The following is a 7317-nucleotide window of genomic DNA, read 5'->3' as shown; positions in this document are numbered from 1 at the left end:
TTACTAATCAAATTATTACTAATATTAACATTTAAAAACAGCCAAAAATGACAAGAATTGCCAAAAATACAAATTTACCCGTTGCCATGGAAATATACGCACAAAGTGAATAAAACATCATATTTGATTTCTCTTAACAAAGGTATAGCCATGTGCAAAATTTGAAAGAAATCAATTTTTTGAGTCTGCCACTATTTTTGAAATTTCTTTGATTTTTACAGACAACTGCTCTTAATATAAATATATTTGGTGTCCTACGAAAGCTATTGAATTATTTATCGAATGATGCACATGATGATACACTATATTAATTTTGCGACCAAAATTAAAAAAAACTGCTAAATTTAATAATATATATTTTCTTAAATAAATACTAAAAATACTAACAAACTTTTCGTCTGAAACTTTCTATTCAAAAACTGACCACATACAACATAAACAACACCAATGATATTTTCATTTCTTATTTTGGAATTATAGCATGTCAAATATTAATTCTCGCAAAAATGGCAAAGTTTCACTTTTTACCCAAAAATGGTATTTTAAAGGTAGTACGTATACGTATTAATCTTATTTATTAAATGATGTGTCTGAAAACAATTTAATATTATTGTTGTGACCCGAAGAGTACCAAAAAATTCATATATTGTTTATAACTTAAGTTATTTATCAAAATACTAAACTAACAACCTTTTCGTCTAATACACTCAAAAATTTGTGAAATCTTATCACCATCTTAATGCTAAATTTGACCAAAAATGGCAATTGTACATTTTGTTACCCAAAAGTTGTATTTTGAACCTAGTTTGTCACTAGAAAATGCAATTTTAAATAGTTTGGTATTATACGAAAGCTATTAAAATTATTTATCAAATAATGTACATGATGACACATTATGTTATTTTTTTAAACTTCATCTTCTGTCAGCATGTTTAAGAAAAAGTTAGAAACTTATCTCGTCTCCATCTCATTCTAAGTTTTTTGACAAACATATAATTGTCTGTTTCTTGTTTTTGTAATTTTTCAAAACATTTATTGGTTTAGATATTTTCTTATTTAGCTGATGTAACTTTTTTCTAGACCTTTAAATACAATAATACAAGTGTTTTTATAGTTGAAAGAAATCGTTCCTACTGACGACATCGGCACGAATGGAATTCTTAAAGTTGAGAGTTTGTATTTGGGAGGTTCGTAATCGGAGATGTTATTTTAATAGATAGATAATTAAGTTATATGATGTGTGTTGACTTTGTTCTTCTTAATATGTGATATCTTTCTTACAAATAAATATTGTATAATTGTATATTATTATAATTGTAATTACTTTTTGCAGCAAGTTAAATGCATCCTAAGTACCCTATTTTGTACAAACAAGCATGGTTCTGTCTATTACAAACATGTTTTGTATAAACAAACATGGTTTTGTTTTTTACAAAACATTTTTTGTATAGACAAACAGGGTATTGTCTTTTACAAAACATGTTTTGTAAAGACTAAAATAGTAGCTCCTTACGTGTGTGGTTACAGGGAATTATTTGCTGTAAAATTGGATAATAAAATAATACTACTTACATTTCTAGTCGAATTATGAAGGTTTTCCAAAGGTCAATACTAGGGTTTCATTCAAGGAAAATTATAAATGCTTGTTGCAATACTGTTGAATCGAATAACATCATGAACATAATCATTGTGATCCTGATGATGACATTATTAATGTCGAAATATTGAATCCCGAAACGATGGAGTGCCTTTCGATACTTGGAGTATGTATTTTACTATCTAATCATTGTACCGTTCAAGAATAATAGATATGTTTTCATAATGAATAGGCGCCTTTAGGCGGCAATATTATCTTTGCGGCGCTCATGATAATAATTCACAATTGAGTCTTGAGAAATACAAAAAAAAATACAATTTGCTTGTGCTTAATGTGCTGTGGTAATTGGTACTCGAAGATACTGGTATTCAGTGTACTGCATAGTAGAGGATTTGTAGAGGGTGTGCTCACTTCACTCGCTTACCCTCTAGTATGTTAAACATCACCAATAGTTTCCATAAAATAGAACAAATAATTAATGACCACTAAAAGAAGATTGGCCTAATTACAAACAGAAATAGATCACATGTTACCTAGACAATTCATGGATAAATGTGGTGGTGAAAGTTATGCATTTACTGTGTCCGTGCATAACTGTAATTACAGTAATATTTGTGTGGAAATATAGTATTCATATTGTGTTGAAATGTTGTAGAAACGGTTGTGGCTCGGACTCGCAACCTTAGGTAAGACACTTTATCTACGTTTGTCTCTCTCCACCCATGTGTATACATAAGTACCGGCATATGCTGGGAAGGTAAAACAGACTGCAATGTGGGAGGAGTCACACCCTCCTTGGTCAAACTACAGGAATCAATGTGTGACACTGTAAACAATGCAATGTGCTAAATATCCAGTGAATAACAACAGTAACTGAAATATGGAATTATATTTTTACAGACCGGTAGATTTCGAATCCTAGATGTTTTTCGGACCTTCAGTCAGTCCATTATGCCTATAGCCTTTAAAATAAACGTAATTATAACACAGATAAAAAGGAAATCAATAATGTTAGTAAAGGGAAATGCAGAGTAATATGATTTAAAAATATATTATCAAATACATGCTTTAAACTGTCTCTTAAGACTGTTTAATGTCAAATTATTATAACCATTTTTTAGGCCGTTTAAACGGATTTTTTTTTTTAGCATTTTATGATTACAGTATCACAATACTATTTATTGTTGCTGTTACTTATCATCACCGACGTCGTCCTTGTCGTCGTCGTCCTCCTCCTCGGCTTCATAATCATCATCAGTGATTATCAATTATTATTAATTATTATTAATAATTATTATTACAGATCTCCCTCTAATTAAAGACCTTTCAATTAAAGACCGCCTTCAATTAAAGACCACTTTTCTGTGGTCCCATCGTCAATATTGTTAATTATTATTAACCATTATCATTATTATTATTACTGCATGTCTCCCTCTAATTAAAGACCCCTCCAATTAAAGAATACCTCCAATTAAAGACCACATTTCTGTGGTCCCATATTAACTAATGTTATCGCAAGATGACCTTTAAGTGAACTCTGTGAGCTACACAGGCTCATCGTGAGTACAACACATGCATGTGGAATGATAGCGATGATCAGAGATGGAGATTTAATAAAGTTAACCTCGTTACACAGCAAAGAATTGTAATCTTGATCGTGTACTTCGTGTGTCGAGACTACAGGGACTGGGTCAGCACCCACCAACGCTACTGACAAACTCCTTTTAGATAATTGTTATGATTTAATCTTATGTAATTCAATTGAACTAATTTTTGACATTGAAATTGGTCAAGATATATTAGTTCTGATCATTCTTCTATTGAATATTGATTTTCAAGCAACAAACTGTTTGTAATACATGTAGAAAATCTTATTATTTTAAAGTAAGACAACGACCTTAGAAGTCATGTAATTTAATTGTTTCTGGTTCTTGAAGTTCATTGTTCTTTTGTCTGTCATATTTTTGCGCTTTAAAAGTTCTCATTATTATTATTATTATTATTATTATTATTATTATTATTATTATTATTATTATCATCATCATTATTACAGTATTATCATTATTATTATGTAAATAATCGATTTGACTTTATCGTATCCGATAATGATGTTAATGTCAATGATTTATTTCTGTCTCCCCCAACTAACACTGCCACTGATTGATAAAAAGTCATGGTCATAAATGTTACCCCTTACCCATCCTGATACAGGAGCAGGTAAAGTAAAAATATCTGTTGCTTTGGGCTGGAGAACGAAGCATTGAATTGTTCAGTAGTTGGGGTTCGACAGATAAACAAAAAAATTAGATTCCTACTGGAAACAATTTGAAAAATACACCAAAGCACAACCACGTCACTGCGCTGATGACGGCATAAGAGTTGTACCACACCAAAAAAGAAACACTTTCGCCTAAGGAATATATCGCAAAATAAATTAAATGTTTTGGTAACAGGGGTGGCGCCAGCAGGGGAGGGGGCGTCGGGGAGTGCTAGCCCCCCCCCCCCACCGTCGGGATGAAAGAGCACAATTCATCGGGAAGGAAAAAAGATTATATGTATTTTCTTCATATTAGTAGACTCTAAAAGCGATTAAATAAGCCTTTGAAACCCATAAATTGTTAAAATGTTCGGGAGATTCTCCCCCTTGAAACCTTTTAATCGAAGCTCGACTACGCCCACTTTGCTTTCTTTGGGAAAATCTGACCCCTCGTCGGGGACCTCGCGACACCTCCCCCCCCCCCCCCCCCCCCCCCCTGTTGGGAAAATCCTGGCGCCACCCCTGTTTGGTAAAGGAAACTAACTACCCACAAAAATAACATGATCGGTTTTAATGATTTTACGAGACCATGCCAAACGTGCATAAAAAGTGTCTCTTAAGGAAGGAAAGAATTTGTCCAGTCAAAAATCACCTTAACCATGGTATAACCTCCTACCTCAACCAAACTCAAACCGTATGTCCTTTATATATTAAAAAGATCATATCTTGATGTTGCCTCGTACAAAAAGTGGGATTTAAGGAAAAAAAAAGCAAGTTTTTATAACTAGATTTTAGCCGCTTGTCACCGTCGATTGTTTACCACGAGAAGTGACGACACGAGGCTAAAATAACGATACGCCATTTACGTCTCTACAAAACGTATTAGATAAATGGTACGTTTGCTAATAATTACCAATATCACAATGCATTTTGATACAGTATAAATACGTAAATATTACGATATATTTCAAATCATGAAAATCTTAGAAAAACCGAAAAAAAACTATAAATACGACAGAGTTTAATAAATAATAAATGTGGCCTTCCATATAAATAAACTACGCCGTCAATCGGATCAATATATTTTAACAAGCGAAGCGACGGTACCCTAGAGACGCGGTATAAAAGTTTGTACAGTATAACGTCCGGTACCGACTACAGTAATCTATCACACATATGGACCTAGTATTTAGCCTACAACTTTAGCTTCCCATTTTATTTACAAGCCAGATTAAAATCAGCGAAACCTATAAAAAGTTTGTATAGACAAACTACTATTGTCCAATTCCTGATTTCCATTTGGCTTGATGTGTTGGAGGCTATACTTTTTGGGATTTTTTTCACCATAAATATTCAACCCATGGCCGTTCTTATCGATGTTTGTCACATTTAACTTGTATTCCCTTTGTATTAAAACAAAAGTACAGTGTATTAGATGATTACATTAATTTTAATCGTCCGTTGTCACATTCTCATCCTTTGCGCTAATAATGCCTTCAACTTGGCAGAGACGTACGTCAACCAGCACCCACACAAACGCATACGCACCATCCCCAAACAAACATATATATACATAGTTGCACATTAACTTCACACCTCTTTATGTAATTCTAATATATATGCCAAAGTACTATGCAAGATCTGTTGTATGTTCAGTACACTACCGAAGAAGGTTGCAGACGACCGAAATATTTGTTCTCAAATAAAACATGTTTATGTTCCAAAAATACGTCAGCCCTTTTTAATTAAGAAAAAATATTAAGTGTTACGGAAATATTGTATTCAGATATTTCAGGACTTGGTTACTGAACTGCATTTTACTATACTAACTTAAGATATGGGAATAGGAGACAAATACAAAATATTTGATTTCATGAAGGTTTACTTTCACAATGATATCAAAACATTGCATGAAACAATGTTTAGGCATAGAACAAATTTTTATATATTCCAACTTGCCATGTTGCATTATGGACCTCAACACTGTGTCTTCCTCATAGACTAGTAATCCAGCTTTGTCATAATCAGGGTCTGTTAAGCTGTCTTCATTTTGCATACCACGTGTTTGATATTAATTTCACGCTTTCGCATTTGCAAAAATCTAGGCCTGTGTTTAGATCTTACTACCTAAATTTGACAGTTTAAAAGTTTGATATAATATTTCATTTATACATAGATTTATGCATAAAGCCTATAGAAATCAGTAAATGAAACTTACAATTTTCTTAACAGAAACTTTAATCGTAGAAACTGGAATAAGTAAGGGTTTACCTCATTCAAACCCGTGGCGCAGGCTGACTTATGAATAATCTTGCACCTCTTTATTTAACCAATATTTCACCAAAAGGAATTTACTATATGACATGAGATCGAAATATATATATATATATATATATATATATATATATATATAATTTTTTTTTTTTAAAGAAAAAAAGAGCTTTAGCTACAGAGACGTCAATTTATGGAACTCGTTTGACAACCCTTCAAAAGTGCAAACAATTTTCACTTGATTTTAAAAGAAAATATTTTAATCCAGCCTAGTGCTTTCTTTTTCAGTGGATCATTTTTCTGCTTATACTTATTTTCTTCCTTTTGTAAAATTGTTTCCAGACTTTATAGATTCTTTAGCTAATATTTTTGTTTTTTCTCGTCCAAGGTGTGCTGTGTGTAACCGTTGTAGTAGGCCTATGTCTTTCTGCATTGTTCCTGGAATCAGGGACACTGTTCCCTGCTGGAATGATGATTCTCTGACCTTTGAGTATGAGACCATTTTCAACTGATAATTGATGCACGGAGATCTGTTGGCACTTGCGAAACCGGGGAGAGTCGGTCGTGATGATTTCTTTGAGAGCGTTCAAAGCAGAGTCGATAAGCTGTTACAGCCTGTTTGATGAGAAGCGAACCATATCTACTCGCATGTCTAGTTCTGGGTCCACCAAATAGGTATGTGTGGAAGCGATTGATTCCGAACACTATTGCTAATTGCGAAGAGCTCTCTCCCAATACCCAGATAGCGTTGTTCAGCTGGTGTGAGGCTTTTGATTGCGAAATATATGGGTTTTAACTTGTGGTTCTCATCTGGTTGTAGTAATGCAGCGCCAAAACCATGTAAGCTGGTATCACAGTGAAGCTCAACTGGTTTCCGTGGAGCATAGTACTGCAATAGAGAGCTTTCAGACATTTCCTGTTTCAATAATGAGAATGCTTTGCTGTGGTGGGTGTCACAGAGTGGACCTTATAATGCGTTGCACTCACTGTATAGTGCATCAGCGTAATAAATATTCATGACTTAATGGTTGTTTGTGTTCATTGTGTAGAATCAGTGTAATGAGTATGCATGAGTTAATGGTTGATTTAGCATTACTCCAGGGTAGTTGAAAGTTTCATGAATATGAATAACTTTTAGGCAAGTGGCAACTTCTGATAAGTGTAGAGAAAATGGGTGGGGGAATATTATGTT

The sequence above is a fragment of the Anneissia japonica genome, unplaced genomic scaffold, assembly GCF_011630105.1.
Source record: "Anneissia japonica isolate Jap-2015-1 unplaced genomic scaffold, ASM1163010v1 scaffold284833_len178102_cov189, whole genome shotgun sequence".
NCBI classification, from domain to species: Eukaryota; Metazoa; Echinodermata; class Crinoidea; order Comatulida; family Comatulidae; genus Anneissia; species Anneissia japonica.
This window is presented reverse-complemented; position numbering follows the sequence as displayed.